Source organism: Phalacrocorax aristotelis, chromosome 1, assembly GCF_949628215.1.
Source record: "Phalacrocorax aristotelis chromosome 1, bGulAri2.1, whole genome shotgun sequence".
Lineage (NCBI taxonomy): Eukaryota > Metazoa > Chordata > Aves > Suliformes > Phalacrocoracidae > Phalacrocorax > Phalacrocorax aristotelis.
In genome coordinates, this window is record NC_134276.1 from 176,161,881 (window position 1) to 176,179,869 (window position 17,989).

Here is a 17,989-nt window from a genome sequence, read left to right on the forward strand (position 1 = left end):
TATACAGTGATACATAAGGTCCTTTTCTCACTGAGGGAGATACAAGCACTCCTCATCACACTTTCATAGCTCATTAATTAATTTTAGGACATCTCCGGAAGGCAAAATATATGCATGGTGCTTCAGAAGGATGTAACATATGGGGATGTAACATAATCAGTCACAGCGAGTTGGGTGACTTGACTAAACCCAAGTCTAATACCCTTGTCTGACCTGAAGGTTAGCTGGTACCTCGATTCAACTCCTGCACTCACCAAACAAGCAACTGTAAATATAGTAAAAGAGAAAGGAAACATGGTTTAAGAGAGCTGTGCTTAGAGCTGTTTCTTGGTTTGCCTGTTGTACTTAAAATGGGACCTGTTTGGGACAAAACATTTTACCCCAAATGAAAGGTGGAAAACAAAACTAAATATCTCAATAAGGCTGAAAGCAGGTTTAATTCAAAACAAGATTATACTTAGGAAAAAGCACCAAAACAAACACATAATATACCATTAAAGGTCACCTGACGGTTTTGACTAAATTCACAAAATATCTCAGTCATCTCCCCACTGCTGGTCAATCTATACCTTCATAACTGCTAGATGTCAGTGCCCCAAAGTTTAAAGAATATTTCTCCCCTCCACCTACAACTCTGTGAAGTGGAGGAAGCATTTATCCCACTGATGGAAGAAATATCAAGGCAGTGGGTTGTTCTTCATCTTGTCTTCAAGAGCATGAAGGCAGCCTTACTTTGGGAGGAGGACAAAAAGTCTGCGTTAAAAAAGGGGGAATTGAGCCCAGCTATTCCCCTTCCTCTTCCCATACCTGCCATACGCCGGATGAGCCCCACGTACGCTGCAGAGCCTGCTGGTGGGTGACAGGAGGCCTCTCATTGTAGGGCGCCTCCAACTTGCAGGCTGAACCCTGTGTCCCTGTGGGTGCCGTGGCTTGGCTGTGCCTTTCCCAGCACCCAAGGGTGGTACCACCAGCCCCGTCACTGCCCCTTTGGGGCCTGCTGCTTGTGAAATGCCAACGAGGATTAAACTGTTACCCAAGGCCACAAGACAGCTCTGCAGCTAATCTGGGGAGTTGTACCTACGTCCTTCAATGCCAGCAAGGCATCCTCCCCTTCTTTGCATGGCTCCAGCTTGAGAAAGGAGCCCCATATGGTTAAATGGATGTATAAAATGGTAGAGACTTATGGATTCAGAATTTCATCCAGGCTGTTATGGTGATTTAGAGTTGGGTCAGAACCAAACCCTTTGATCACACAAAGAGATTTGGGTGGCATTTGAAATCTGGATCCACTTTTGAAGTCTGCATCTTACTCATCTCTAGCTGCAGACATGGAGTTCTATGGTTTCATTTCTATTCCAGGGGGATATTTTCATGCATGCTTTGTAGCAGACAGAGGAGGTGGGGATCTCTATATGATTTAGATTCAAGGTAATGCATATATAACTACATCTCTATTTCTCTAGCACATAGCAAGATATAAATTTAACTTTATTCATTTGCTGCACTAGGAAACAATGCAGCTCCCTTGGCAACACACCAGCCACAGGCGGGAGTTAAGTAGAAGAAAGATTCAAAGCCAGTCTCCTAATTGACTTTTTGAAGTCATAAGCCATTTGTAGCTGTAGCAGTAACGGCAATAAATAGATGGGTTTAGGGACAGTAGAGAAAAAAAAAAAACAGCACGAATCTTCACATATTTTCTGAAGATGTCCAAGCAGAAGCATTTCTTGGTTTGCTTTGGTAGACTGCTCTGCTAGTGAGACTGTTGAAAGCAAATTCCCAAACTTTTGATATTTTAAAAGGTAAGACGTCTGTTTTTTTTTTTTAATCCAGTAATTTAATCTCTGTAAAACAGAAGATTATATTACCCTGGAAGAAAAGTAATTTATTTAGCTGGGAATAGATGACCTCGTTGAATATGATTCACTTATCTGTGGTTTTAGGTGAACAGCTTTTTTTAAATTGATCAGGAGCACAAGCTGTTCAGCTGGCTCTGGGAAAAAAAAAAGGATTTTTTTTCTGAAAAAAGGCAATGGCTGCTTCTTTTTGTGGAAAATGTGAAGTCTAACAGGTGTAAGACGGAACAAAATGAATGTGAAAGCAGGAACACATTTCCATATGCTATTTTGAGAGCTCTGGGAGAGACTGAATCAGTTTCCACATGGAAAGGCAGTGACACACACACCTGGTGTGATATTTCTGTTCTCCAACCAAGACACGCATCTTCCTGAGGGGCTACAGTGATACTGAACCACCCCTTGAATTCCTGGGGCAAAACACCAGGATGTATCAGGTCCAATTCATGTGGGCAGCAGTGCCAGCGTGCACAGTGCCAGAGCTCCCTCTTGGCTGCTCCCTCACCTCCATGACCCAGGGGAGGTCTGTCTGACCAGATTTGTTCCTCCTCTAGCCACTGCTTTACCTGTCTGCTGAAACATCCATGTGCAAAGTCAGATTTATGGTCCTTTTGGGTTGCATCCACATATTTCTCAGCTGTGCCACAAGATCCTGCCTACTAGCTACTAACTGAGACACCAGACTAAGCAGTGGATGCAAATTTACAGAAGACTCTGAGATGACTTAGGCAGAAAGCCAAACTTTAAGAAGGCCAGCTCTCACACTGAAGATCACTACTGCAGTGGAGGCACATGGTTTTTTACACCATGCATGGGGAGAGCCAGGCACCCAGGCAGGCAGTGCTGAGAAGTCACCATGCTGAGCATGGAGCTGTCATATCTAGCCAGGCAGAAATAAGAGGACAAAAGTGGAACTGCAAAGCTTACTAACTTCTCATACTGCCATGACAATGACTCTCAGCTGTACACCTCCTCCTGGAGCTAAACCTTCCAGCCAGGCCTGTCACAGAGCAGTCACAGCTGTCCAAAAGAAGACATCATCTCATGCATTTGAGATGCCTTGGCATATCCAAGAAGGGGCTGGCAAAAAAAATCCAACCTGGAGGTCCAGGTTACTCTAGAGCATTGCAAATAGCACCAGATGTGTTCATTCAGGCAACCAAGGCTGCAAACCAACCAACAGTCCCCGCACTGGTCCTTCAGAAAAACCCCTGAGAAGCACACAGCTCATGGCCTCACAAGCCTAGCATGCCTTTCAGGACACTCTCAAAAGCTGAGGTTGTTCTTGCTTAGCTTTGCCCTTCAACGCTGAGTTGAAGTGCTGTTGACCTACACTGATTATGGATTTAATCCCTCTGGAGACTGGGACATACATTTGGAGCTGGCATTACAATAAAAGCACCTTGCTGCAGTTAGATTTAAGCTAATTCTTCAGTGGCCAACACTGAATCAAAGCAAGCTCAGAACAAACTGCAGCAATTTTCACTCTATTCTTCTTGTGCCTACTCAGGCACAGCGGATAAAACAGCACTGTTAGCTGGACTGGTGTGAACCTGTTGTCAAAACAAGCATTACTGGACATACAAGCTTAGGTTACTCAATCCACGTGGATGACCAAATTCTGCTAGCTCCACATGAGAGAAATGTCACCAGTGTAAGCCTGGAATCGGAGAGTAAAACCCATCCTCTCTGTATCCAGCAACGCCCTGCACCCCAGAAGTCTCTGCCACAAAAACTGCTGGATTTACAAGGGTCAGCATGTTCTTCCAGGCCCCGAGGGTGCCATTAATAATACAGCTAAGCAAAGATGAGAGCTAGTTGTTGCTAAAAGGCATGATCCCACTTTCCCCTTCTTCCTTACACTTTCTACTTGGCAGAAGCTCTCGACTCACCACACCATCTCTGGGCAGACAGGGGAGCACCAGTGCCAGGAAAGTGGTGTGAGCGCACGCTGAGTGCAGGAAGAGCCACTTCAGGGACAATTAGCTGTTAAATGAAGTTATCCACAGCATGAAATTGCATCCCCAGAAATGGCCTCGGGCCTCTTCCAGCACAACTTTCCTTTAACCAAAAACCTGGCAAAGTATCTCATCTCCCCCTTTTTATCCCAGCTGCTGGATGGAGGGTACCACAGGCCTTGCAGAACAAACAGCAGGTATCAAGTGTGATGTAGCTGAAGAGCGCTTGTTTGTGAAGGATTCAGGTGACGCTATTTATCACAGACATTTCTCACTCTCTGTTTGTACATCTTTTTAGCTTCCTCGACTTATTTGTGAAGGAATTCCAGAACAATCAGCAGAGGATGTAAAGCTGATAGCTTATCACCCAGGAATCATAAAGACTCATGCATCCTGACATATTTCAGGATAGAGGAGGAAAGTGATTTAGCCTTCTAGAGCGTGAATGCTAGTGCTTTACAGCTCGCAGAAGCGAGCACATATAAAAGACTTCCACAGGCTGGTGAGTAATTCAGTGCTGACTTTTTCAGCTGTGTGGAAAACTACAAACACAGCAGCTCTGCCATATTTGTGAAATGTAAAATGAAAAGATATTGATGTCTGGTATCTGCAGCTGGGTTTGTTCTGCTATTTAGGTCCTGTTTCAAATGGGAAAAAAAATAGAATAGTATGTTAATGCTTACATAGACAGTATTCACATGTCAAGGCTTGGACTATCAGCATACGGAGCAATTCTGCCTCAGTTGTTGTGCTTCTGAAAATGTCCTACAGGAAAGGAGAGATGGCAAGGCTACACGTTCATGTAGCTTATAGATACTGGAATTCATCCTGGTTTTACCAATCTAAAAATAGTAACAAAAAAGTGATAACAAAGCAAAATACATCTGTTCAGATTATGATTTTTAAGAGGATATTTGAAAAGTGATAATCTTTCTCACATTAACGCCTCTCTAGAGCTTCTAAATAAACTAATCAGGTTTCTAGGCCTTTATACTTTTCACCTACCACCTTTTGTCTCTGTTCACTTTTTTTTTTCCTCTCTCTCTTTAGCTTGCACAGTTTATTAGTGGGTAAACTCAAACCATGTACAAATAATCAGTGAGACGAAGTCTGAAAATCCTCTATGCCCACAGCAGCCCTGAAACATTAACAAGCTGTTGTATTCCTTTCCCCAAATGTTGTAATACAGCTGATGTGTCAAAATAAAAATGTTATGTGCTGTGAAGGTAAAGACGTAAGAGAGGGCCAAGCATCTTCATACCCCCAAAACGAATACAGTCCTCCATGCAGGGGTGCTCCCACAGATTTCAGTTGTATTTCTTCACCCAGCACTTCCTGACTTACAGCCTTACGTGCTCATACTCAGAACATCACCTCAAGGTCTTATTTGAAAGGTTGAGATCAGCAATTTGGGAGACAGCTCACCTTGACTTTAATTCAGTTTTACGTTTACATCATTTCACATGAAAACTTGGCTTTAAATTTCTTTTTTTCGACTCTGGAGGTTGCAGAAGTCTGGGAAGCAAAGCATTATATCACACTGCAGACAGAAATTTGCAGTTTTCACAGTAAACGAATATGATGAATTGATGCCTGTGACTGTGGAGCCAGCTCACAGAGACACCATGTCTTCTTGATAAAGGGTTTGCTAATACTATTTGCAAGGCAGAAGCTTGGTCATTAACCATAAGCTTGATACCTTACGTAGCCTTTTAGTCTCACATCAGGATAAAAACACCGGGGGGCTCAATTCTGTCCACTCTTGTCATTACAGGTAATTTTCAACACAACCACTCTGAAGTGCTAAGCAACTGTTCATTAGGAAGAACTAAACAAAGCTGTACCTTCAAACTATGGACATAGAGCCTTACAGCACAACCCAAATAGCTCCCTTAGGCAAGAGAGGTTTTTGCCAGCTCTGGCTTGGACCCACAGTAAAATTCCAGCTACTACATTTCCCAGTCAGTGACCAGTATCAGCTGTACACTGTGTGATTAGGAGTGTTGGACATACCAAAACTTGCCCCCATCCCTTGTGTTTTTGGTTTTTTTTTTTTAAGTGAGTAGGGGATTGATTTGGCCAAACACTTGATCTGGGTTTATATTTTCCCACGTAGAATTTGAGCTTCACTTTTAACACAATCCATGGCTATTGCTCATGGCTCAACACAGACTGACAAAGTCTAACAAACAACCTCTGCGTAAAACTCACAACTGAAATGTTCAGAGTGAAAGGGAGCGTGTAAGCCCGTGAAGCACACTAGCCTTCGAGACATGTTTTTCCCCTATCTTCTCAAAACCCTGAGTCTACCTGTCCTTTTCTCTTCTCATAAAAGTATATCCCTTGCCAGACTGTTGCAAAATTATTCGACCTAAGAAGGAATGAAAGAAGTGGGATTTGTGAATGCTCAAGACTGCCAATAAACCAGCTGAATGTAGCACAAAATCTGTTGGGTTCCAAATATTTAATCTTCTTACCCTACTATTGTTTTAGAGGCCAATACTTATTTACTGCTTCCATGATACTACAATAATAACATCCACCCTACCTGAGAACCAACACATTTTGCTTTTAAAGGGGACAGTATCCTAAGAAGTGTCTCCAGGAATATTTAAACCTCAAACCATTGCAAACATAAGGGAACATCATCACCTGATGCTGCTGCCGCTGCCGCTGCTTTGGAGACTGCTCCTGGAGGAACTGCCTGCTGCCATCTATTGATGCACTGGAGGAAGGCACTGGACCAGCAAGTCCCCACTCAGGTGCCCCTCAGTGGACATTCTCCTTGCTTGGGTTAGAAATCCCATAGATCTGAGATGTGGTACTCTGAGAGAAAACCTTACTCGGTGGCTTAAGGGCAGCAGAATTAATTAACATAGCTCAAGCCAAGAGTTCACTGCAACCAGACCTTAGCTACCTAGCCCAGCACAGCAGGGTTGAGAGAGAAGCATGACTAAAAGCAGAGCTCACCGTCATAGCATGGGGTAAACTCCAGAGCTTTAAACACCATTAATATAATTATTGCATCCTCTTCCAGTGGAATGGGAAGCATTAAGATCTTGATTTTTAAGGGACTCACCTTATGGAGAGGTCATGGTATCTGTTCACTGCAGCTGCAACAAGAAATTGCATGAATTTGTGATCATCTGCTTCATCCAGGACCCACAACACTGAGGTCACTTGACCTGGGAAAAGGAGGGAGCCTCCTAGGCAATACTGGCAGCACACAAAGATGAGAGCAGCATCCCATGGGAGCAGAAAACCCCCATGACAGCTGCTCTGCGTGACACCACCGCAGCTGCAATCACTGCGGGGGGGAAGCTTTGCTACTAGAAGCAAGCAGAGTGGTTGTGAGGCAACCCTTCCTAAAGGCAGCTGCCTTTGCCACTCTGGTTCGGGAGCAGTTTTCTTCCAGGTAAAGAGAATTCAGTGCCTGCTGAGCCTGGTACTGGATGCCTCAGTCCTAAGCAGCTCAGCACCCTTGAGGTGATCCGCCCAGAGGCAATGCCCAGAGTGCCAGTCAGCTGAGATCCAAGACAGTCCCCTCCTGTATGCTCACGGTATATACTGGGAGAGCACAAAAAGGTCACGCTCACCAACTACATGCTGCAAAAATCAAAGGGGTCAAAAGAAAAAGAAGCCAGATCTGCCTCAGTGGTGGAGTTATAAGTATGGCTGTCACCTGGAAGGCCTCTAACCCTTGGGCTGAGTGTAAATGGTGGGGGTTTACTGGCCGTAAGTGACCGCATCTTTGCAAGCACAGGGCACGCCAAGATTTATTTGAGTTTCTTCAATGCTATGCAGCAAAGGGATGGGAAGGTTTCAGTCTGTGAATGGAGGCTAGAAAAATTACTGCTGATCATTGTAATGAAAGAAGCAAGTTTTAAAAGGGAGTCTTTACTCATGATCTGATCCTAGTTAACCCTGGTAAGAAGAATGATAGGAACACCTATGAGTTAGTCCCTGTAGATAACAATAGCTTGGAGAGGAAGAAGACAGGCAACCAAAGAGCTGTTGGAAGGGATATTTTACTTACCATTGGCATCCTGCTGATTCACTGCTGCCATGATTTTATTAAAACAAAAGAGCCCTCTTTCTTCCCTTCCCCATTATTCCGTTTGATACTGCTTTTATGTGCAGATTTGGACCCTGAAAGCAGAGAAATGCTGACCCCTAAGGTCCCCAGTGAAGACAAGACTTGGGTGGGTGTGGAGGGAGAATGTGGACTCACACCTAGTTTGCTTTGTAATATTTTAGTAACGTGCCTTTTTTTTTTTTTTTAATTGGAAACTAGCACTTCCTGGCTATTGCCAGGGAATAGTTTTCATGAATGGTCTTGTATAGCTCACACAGGATAGCAGGGCATCAGCAAATGACTCCCCTCTGTCCCCAGTTTCCATGCTATTTTGTGAAATAATCACAACGAAATTTTCATCCTTCTGAAACCTGGTCATTGTCTTTTGAGGTACACATGTCATATAAAAGGGCAGATGAAGCAGATGCATCAATAACGGAACATTCATGACTCTTGTTTTTTTATAATTTTAACACACCTGTAAGAAAGAGGCACCTGAAACTCTATCAAATAACAATTAAAAACCTGCACCCTCTTATTTGACAGGGAGTCCTAGACTTCACGTACACACTCTTTTTTACTTTGTGCTTCATCTCTTTCCATTAGATTGCCTTTGGGATGTGAACACAGAGAAAATAGGTTGGCAATCTGTCTGGAGAGACAAACTTGACAGGTTACCTAAGAAGGGTCCTGCACATTCTAAGTGTCTGCAAGTTTAGGCTCAGTAAAAAGATTTGTTTTACAGATCAATTTCTTGAAGGATGAATTCTGAGTTACGGAACCAACCAAGGCTTTTTTTTCTTGTGATTTAGGACTAACCATTCAAAGATCTCATTCCATAACTTAGCTCTGCCAGCTGCTGCCTGGTGCACCGAGTGACCATTTATTTAGCATTTCATTTTGGATTCTGGTGCTGTGTTGATGTATGCTCAGTATGCCCCTCACCTCCACACAGACAGGTGTTGCACTGGCGGCTCCTTTGATCAGCATTGCATACAATTTGAAGAACTGCAAGGGAAAAACTGACATAGAGTCAATTTACAGCATGTACTACCTAGAAACACTTTCAGAAGCATGCCAGTGAGAAATACTGCTTTTGCCTCTCCTCTTTTGTTGACTTAGGTGGTTTCAGTTTGTTGTTTGAACAGTGTATGGAAAAGTCTACCATGAATAATTTGGTAACCATTTCATTTGAAGGAGAAAAGAATGGCCATGTAACTCCTAAGTTACACAGGCACACTTTACAAGTATTTAGAAAAGTTAGAAGTTAAACTTCAATTTGATGTTTCTTTTTTATATGCTTTTGTGAATATTTATGGATTCCAGTTTCATAATACCACATTCTTCTAGAGATTCTGTGAAATTTGAATGGCTAATGCACCCCTGAGGCTCATAAATTGACTTTTAGGGCTCACGGCAGCAACAATTGTGGGTCCTTCAACTCATATTTTGTCTTAACTGTCAATCTTTCTCTTTCTCTCACAACATTCAGAAGCAGCAACATCTCTTTTTTTTTTCCAGACCTGAAACAGAGATAGAGGTGTGGAATAGTAAATAGCACACGAAAAGGCTATTCCAGGCCTCTAGTAATCTGATCATGTTCTCTGCTGCCCTATCTATTCCCTTGTGAGGTTTGGGCACGTTGTGTCTGCAGGTGGATCAGCAAGGACTCTTACATGTAGAACAACCTTCAGCAGAGGACTGGATCTCTGAAATGCTCTTACAGTTTCCTGCAAGGACACTGTACGTACGTCTGTATTACAGAATATTAGTTTGACGCACAATGCCAAAGGGGACAAAAAGCTCATGTCTGTAGATTTTACAAAAACACTTTGTAACTTAAATTTTAGTGCAAACAGAGTAAGAGTGTGACTTCATTCCAAGATCCAGCCCAGAGACTTCATTAATGTGGTTAAGAGACTTGAGCGTGGTTATGGCAAGCCCGAAACCAGAAAAATTAAACAAGCTGTGGGTAAAGTATTGCGGCAAACAAGGAAATCTGGAAAGAAATGCTTAAAATTTCTCTAATCATAATGACTTATCACCTTCCACTAACAACCCCTTACACGTTGGGTGTATTAAAGGTCCTGGGAGCTGCCTGTGCACTCCCACTCCCAGCCAGTCACATTATCAGAGCAACACCATGGTGAGACAGAAAGTAGCAAAAGCCATTTAAAAGTGATAGATAAGATTAGATTGATTCTGAATGTTTCCACAAGTGAACCACTTGTTAAGCACTAAATAGAACTGTGTCTAACAAATGTTTCAGCAGGTGCCCTAGCCATCTGAGTCCTGTGCACACAACAGACACTGGTGACATTTAGGTTTAGTTTACACCCAAATAATGATGAGGGCTTCTGATAACTATCAGCCATTTTTAGACTCCATGAGGAAAATATATTTGCACCTTCTTTACATGCATCCTAGAGACAGTGTAAGGTGCTAGACTGGACTACCTGCCAGCTCAAGCATTGTCACCATAAGACACAGCATCAGATGTTGCTTTGATTTAGCTTCCCCAAAAATGGACCTGAAACTTGCACTGGAGGGGTTCAAGAGGTAGGTCCTCACCCACTGAGATCCCTGGACTGTAACTATTTGCTGGCAGCCTCCTCCAGAACAGAGAACCTCAACTGACTGCCATATAGTTTAAAAACAGGATGGTTGTTAATTACGTTTGGTAACTATTAATTGAAAGTGTCTTATATGAGTACTCTAGAGGCTCACTAGTTCTTTAGCTATTCTCTGAACCATTCTGTCCCTTCTCCCACAAATAATTTGCCAGTGCAGAAGGCAACACTGAATGAAATACATTAGCCACAGTTGTGATGAGGGAACTTCGCCATCCTCTGGCCTGGTTGTAGTATGAAGAACAATGCAGCATAGATATACACAGCAATTTTTATGGCTTGATCCGAGCTGTAAGAAGGATGAAAGGCACTTGGCAAGAACAAAAAAGAAAAAGTGTCTGGTACATAAGACCTTCCTCATATTTTTTTTCATCATTCAAATCAACTATTAGCACAGCACAGCACAGTTGTGTATGTGTCCTTTTTTAAAGCAAACAACCCTTCTATCGACACACAGCAGGCCAGAGTCAGGAATAACACAGCAATGTTGCCTTGAAATGGAAATCAGAGTATTGTCATAAATTTAACTGAGCCAAGCCTACTATCTGGACTTTCATCTCTAGTCCTGCTGATTGCTAATACGTGTATGTAGTGGGATATGACCAGGTTTACTGCAAGTGGAAAATGTGGTGTCATAAGTCCCAAATAATGGAGTTGAGGGCATCAGGTAGGAACATCTGGCTCCAACAAGGTTAAATTTCCTCCTTCCACCCAACTCTCAACAACTGGAAGGGGAAACAGAAAAATTACTACCTTAAAGTTTGTTTAAAAATATATTTTTTTTCTCATTATGTTAAGCTAACCACGAGAGCAGTATTTACTTTATAGCTGTTTATTATCACAAAATACCAGCATGAACCATTCTTCAACAAAACAGGGAAGACTATTCAAGAGGCATCATATATCTGTTATAATCACTGTGATGAAGCTAAACCCCTGGACTTCCAGGCGTACTGAACTTCTCCTCGGTCCCCTGGTTCCATTACTGAAGTAAGAAATTTTAAGGCTGGTTGTAAAGGCTTGAGTAGGAGAGGCACTTTGAATATACTCTGTACAGTACTGTAGCGGGTTGACCTTGGCCAGATGCTGGGTGCCCACCAAGCTGCTCTATCACTCCCCTTCTCAGCAGGACAGAGGAGAGAAAATATAACAAAAGGCCTGTGGGTCAAGATAAGGACAGGGAGACATCACTCACCAATTACCATCATGGGCAAAACAGACTCGACTTGGGGAAATTAGTTTCATTTATTGCCAATCAAAAGTCAGAGTAGGGTAATGAGAAATAAAACCAAATCTTAAAACACCTTTCCCCACCCCTCCCTTCTTCCCAGGCTCAACCTCACTCTCGATTTTCTTTACCTCCTCCCCACCCATGGCACAGGGGGACAGGGAATGGGGGTTGCAGTCCATTTGTCACATGTTGTCTCTGCCGCTCCTTCCTCCTCAGGTGGAGGACTCCTCACACTCTTCCCCTGCTCCAGCATGGGTCCTTCCCACTGGAGACAGTCCTCCACCAACTGCTCCAATGTGAGTGGCTCCCACAGGCTGCAGTTCTTCACAAACTGCTCCAGTGTGGGTGCCTTCCATGGGGCGCAGTCCTTCAGGAATAGACTGCTCCAGTGTGGGTTCCCTTCTATGGGGTCACACGTCTTGCCAGCAAACCTGCTCCAGCCTGGGCTCCTCTCTCCATGGGGCCACAAGTCCTGCCAGGAGCCTGCTCCAGCGTGGGCTTCCCATAGGGTCACAGTCTCCTTTGGGCACCCATCTGCTCTGGCATGGGGTCCTCCATGGGCTGCATGTGGATATCTGCTCCACCATTAACCTCCACGGGCTGCAGGGGTACAGCCTGCCTCACCATGGTCTTCACCATGGGCTGCAGGGGAATCTCTTCTCCTGAGCCTGAATCACCTCCTCCCCCTCCTTCTTCACTGACCTGGGTGTCTGCAGGGTTATTCTTCTCACATACTCTCATTCCTCTCATTGGCTGCAATTGCGCTGGTTTTTTTTTCTGTTCCTCTTTCTAAAATATGCTACCACCATCCCTGATGGGCTCAGCCTTGGACAGTGGTGGGTCTGTCTTGGAGCCGGCTGGCATTTTGCTCTATTGGACATAGGGGAAGCTTCTAGCAGCTTCTCACAGAAGCCACCCCTGTAGCCTCCTCCCCGGCTGCCAAAACTTTGCCATGCAAACCCAATACAAGTACACAAAAAAGGGCTTTAAGAACAGTGTTTAAAAACATGAGTTAAAACCTGTGAATAACCAGGAAAAGTAGAAAAGCGGTATGGTGTTCACCTGCCTCTACCTGGAGTAGAGACAATGTATAAACTTAATTTAATAGATCCAAACCATAGGTAACCTCTCTTTGTATATGAAAGTTAAAAACTCCCTGATTTCTCTCCCCCAAACAAGAATCACTTTTTGTAAACATTGGCACACATTTTGCACAGTTTGAGCAGAATAATTATGGCACTTCTTCTACCTTGCTCATCATCAGTCTGTCCCCCTCCCTTTATAGCGAACTGTCAAAATAAGCAGAAAAATAAGGAACAACAAATTAAATCACTACAGATATTAGTTAATTTGCTGTACCTTATACATTGTCTGCTATAAACCGTGATGTTTGATTCCTTTAAGCTTTTTTTGTTACATCCCAGCCCCCCATCCGACATTTTTTAGCAAACCCTTTCCCCAAACCTTCATTCTTCTTGACAAAATCTTATTGTTTTGCTACAGACTTCATGCACAATTTCAGCCTACTTTGAGGATCAGTTGGTCCCACCCATAGTCCCAGATGGTGGTATAAAACCCGTGTTTTCCTACCTCAGACAAAGGTAGACAGCTTGACTTCGAAAAGCCTTGGACTCCCTATTCTCTCCTCGCAACTCTAAACTTAAAATTGAAAGAGATGAAATAGATGAAACTACCTTTTCCATTTTTGTAAGCAAGTGATCTAGTGTACAGAAGAATAAATTTCAGAACGTATTCCAGGGAAAGAAAAAATACATTGAAAATATTGTGGATAAGCACCGTCTACAGAGTATCATGGAGCTATAGCTGTGTGATTAGTAACAAAATGCTATTGTTAAAGCAAGGACCTGTTGCCTAAAACCCTGCCATGCATGGACCCCCAGCACCTTCCAGTCAAGTCATACTGTCTCCACTTCTCTGTCCTTGCCTCTGACATTATCAGGCTCAAGGAGCACACCTCCTCCCTTACTCCAGAAGTAGCTGCCTGTTCATTCAGAGACCTTTAGGAGCCTTGCCCTTTCCACAGAGCTTGTCAAGCACCATCAGCCAGTAGCGGGTAAACTCCTCTGCTCACAGTTATCTCTGCTGCTAATCACACAGCATTATTCATGATGTTGACCTTGGTAGAATAAATTCTGTTAAAAATAAAGCAGTGGCAAGCATCCCACACCATTCTTCACTAAGTCTACTTCAAATTTCTTTGCAGACATCCATTTCACCTTCTTTGGTTCATATATATGTATACACAGGCCCAGTTATCTATCCGCTGAGATGATTCTGTCAAGTGCTGCTCATCCTCCTGTCTATTTTTGAGAGCAAACAAACAAAAACTCACTTCCCCTCTCCCTCAAAAAAGATAGAATGAAAAACAATGGAATGAATAAACTGCTATATCCTAACAGAGGATTAGAGGTGTTGCATTTTTATTTTCAGAAGAAAAAATGCTGTGACTTACTGGAAATTTTCTATTCTGAAGTAATTATTAAGCTAGTAATTTTTTTTCAATACTTCAGACAGGATAAAAAATAGCTCATGTAAAACATGGCAAATAGAGCTTATTGTACAATGAAAGAGGAGACTTTGAAGAAAATCATCGTTAGATTTAATCATTCAAAGCAAGATTAATAATACGCCATTGGCTGCTGAAACTAACTGAATAACAAATGGTAATTGGCAAGCAATCTTTCAGTATTATTCATCAATAACAACTCAGTTTTATAAGGCTCCCATGTACCTTTTGTCTGATTCTGAAAAGCTTCAGTGCCCAAAACAGTCTACAAAATTAAATGTTTGATCAAATTCCAATAAAAAGCTATGCCAGTGATTTCAGTAGGAACCTGATTGGATCACCTTTGTGCAGAAAGCACTTGAGCTGGTGTAGGACTGCTGTATTAATTGTTATAACTATTGACTGAGAAAGTAATTGGTGCTGAGGGCAATTAACATCTTACGGAGGTGACCTACATGTGAAGAATTATTGAAAAGTACAATAGAAACATACAGTTAGATACAAGGTTTGGTGAAGGAAAAAATGCAGCAGTGATTTAAAAAAAAAAGTATTTAATGAAATACAATTCATTGTTTAGTATTATTTTTATCAATTTTGGAATAGCCTGTTTTATAAAGTTCTTTAAATATCTCAGTGTTCTAAGAGAGGATGTCCATCTGCATAATCTAAAAATACATTCTAAGATAAAATGTCTTCTTTACATTTCTGCTCTGCTATTCATAGGCTATCTCCAGTAAGGAAAAAAATCACTCACAACCTATTGCTTCTCCATGATGGAGGAAGGAGCTGGCAATAAATACTGTCACAATGAGATCATCTGTCCTTTTAAATCCAAATTTACAGCTCACTTTCTGAGTGTAGGTATAACTAAAGATAGCACAGGTGCAAATGCAGCAACATACATGTCTGCAAGAAGAGTTTGCTAAGAGGAAAGGTGAAATGCTTGTAGAGTAAATCTTTACTCAGGAGTCTCATAGTTCATCAAGGTTCCCATTTAGTTACAGTGCCAATGTAACACTGCTCTTAAGAGCAGACTGGGATCTCCAGTAGCTTCTGAGAAAGATGTTCAGTCAGCACGACAATGCCATTCTTTACTCCTCAGTGGTGACTGTCAGCAAGACAGTGACTCATCTAGCACAGGCCAGGCAGACCGCAATTGCAGTGGCTTCACTAAAAAATACTGGTTTTGATGTAAAGTTGAGTTCTGTATTGTGTGGCCTCTAGCTCAAGTTAAGGTAAATGCTGAAGAAAATTTTGCAAACACACAAGGCCCTACTGATCTCCATTTGTTAAAGCTTTCCTGTCAGCCTGGATCCATAACTGCCTCTGAGACTCCTCTTCCTGCTCCCTGGAAGAAGCTCATCAGCTCTGATCCAGACACTTCACTCCTGACCCTATCCCCCACCAGCTGCTTTTCTTTCTGGTCAAACCTGGACTGGGTATTTCCTGCTCGCTCCTGAAGCTGGGGAGCTTTCCTCACCAGAAGATGGAGGAGTTCCTGGTGCCACACACCACTGAATATGATGGCTCAGGTAAGTGCTACAGCTTCTGACATAACTCATATCCTACAGAGCCTCCCACTAAAAGAGTCCCAATACCTCTCCACCATCACACTCTTCTGATGATAATTGAAACATCCTCGGTACAATTCACTTCTTTCAAGAGAGGCATCTAACATCCTAGGCTGTCCCAACCCACTTACAGCTGCCTCTCCATTAAAGTGAAAGTCTTCCAGAGGTCCTATTTCACAGCCGACAGCCCCATGTGCATCTCTTGGGTACCTTCTGCCTCTCAGAGGTCACTGGACACCTCTGTTCATGCAACTGAATTGGGCTGCCTGCCTCTATGCCTTATCCTCTCCCCCTCTACTTCTCACTGCCAGAAAATTATCTCCCATGGGATTTCTCCTGAATGGGATTGGGTTCACCCTCTTGAGACTGGCTCTCCATCATCTCTGAGCATCCCTTACCACTCAGCTGTGCAGCACAGTGCATGAGAGGTGGGGCAGGTGGGAAAAGTTCAGTGCCAGTATCAGCAATAATCTGCTTTTACAAAAATGCAGCTCAGAAAGCCAACTGCAGCTCAGTAAATATTTTCTTCCTAACAGGGCCAGTTTGGGTTTTATTAAGTAAGGGATCCTTTTATGAGGATTGTACCCAGCAGAGGCAGAAGTTACATGAAGGAAGCAGATTTATCCCAAAGAGCCTAAATCCTGTAACAGATGGGTTGGCCATGCTTGTGTTCATGGAACTGGCTCCCTTCTTTGAGTCTGCATGACATTCATCAGCCTTTGGCATGTGCTGGTGAACGTCACACAGACTCAAAGAGGGGAGCCAGTTCCATGAACACAAGCAAATTTAATACTGGATGGGTCGCTAATCCTTAAATGTGCTCATAACTTTTCAGGCTGACTCAGTGTCGATATAAAAATACACGGATCTGCCAGACAGAAACCCTCCCACCTGACTCAAGATTCAAAAAAAGAAGACGAGAATGGAAAGGATGGGAAGACATGTAGGCTCTGAAGGACATTATTGGGCTGTGTTACACCCAGGTGGTGTGCATGTGGTGCCAGGTGCAATATTATCGCTCAGAGAATGAAAAATTAAGACTGTTGGGTTTTTCATTGTTTAGCAAGAGTACAGTCAATCAAGTTAACTGCAAACGACTGAGTTACTGTGGTCTGAGAAGCTGACTCATCATCTGAAGGATTTTAACTAACCATCTGCATGCTTCTCTGACTCATTGCAACTGAAGAATAAAACCTATATATTTAGCTTTGCTTCATACATTTTGCTTTACTGTGGCACCAAGTTAGGAGTGTATACACAAGCCAGGTTAAGATAATTCAGCTTTCCATCTGCAGGTTGATCATCTGTTCAACCATTAATACTTTCAGACATTCAGCACAGCCTACCAGGAAAAGTTTATAAAATATTTTGGTCTTTAAGCATTTTGTTTTCATTTTGTGCTCTGAAAACCCCTCTTAAAATCAGAGATAACCCCTAAGTCTCAGACTCCTAGCTGGAGCTCCAAGGAAAGCTGTTCAATTTGCAGAGAGAGGTTTGAGCTTCTACACTGTTTCCCATGGAATATTTTGCTGGCAAGGTTTTGACTGCTATTTGTAAAGCCTCACAAGCTTAATTAGTTTGAGTCAAGCCTATATTTCTTTGGTTCAGGGAGTGTTCTTGAATAAGAAGTAGAATCCTAGTGAACTGCAGAATTAGATAACACAGCTCCCTCTAGAAATAAATTAAAATTCCATAACTGCAGTAGGGTTATATGATATATTTTCCAAATGGCCAGATTTGGGTTTTACTTTAAAGTTTTTGTGGTAGAAAATACCTTGGATACATAGAAGCTTACTACAAATTTAGATTTTCAGACTCCACATTAATAAACATTCAAGGGTGAGACTCTATTTTTGTTTCCAGAAGAGTTATTTTAACTGCATTCTTCCTAAAAATATGTTCAGCATTAAAATCAAAGCCAAGACACTGAGAAATATTTTCTTTCCAGGTAAAAGAACATTTTCCTCCCAAAACAAACATTCACTCAGGCACAAAGAAATTATTGGCTCCTCAGACAAAATGTGCAACCTTAGGCATTCGTGCCTTTTTGTTCCATTATGTCTGCAGCAAAGCTTAAATTGACCAGTGACAAAAACACACTTCTTATTTTGTTTATGATCAAGCCAAAGTATTTGTCTACA

At 42.6% G+C, this 17,989-nt stretch overlaps 1 long non-coding RNA gene across 1 annotated transcript in view; it reads right to left on the reverse strand.

Moving 5' to 3' along the window:
• LOC142051564 (uncharacterized) overlaps positions 1-8,912 on the reverse strand; it is a 48,708-nt gene extending 39,796 nt beyond the window's left edge. Inside the window, exon 1 of the long non-coding RNA XR_012658546.1 lies at positions 8,835-8,912. This is a non-coding gene — a long non-coding RNA (uncharacterized LOC142051564). The remainder of the gene's footprint in view (positions 1-8,834) is intronic.
• Between the last annotated feature and the right edge of the window lie 9,077 nt (positions 8,913-17,989).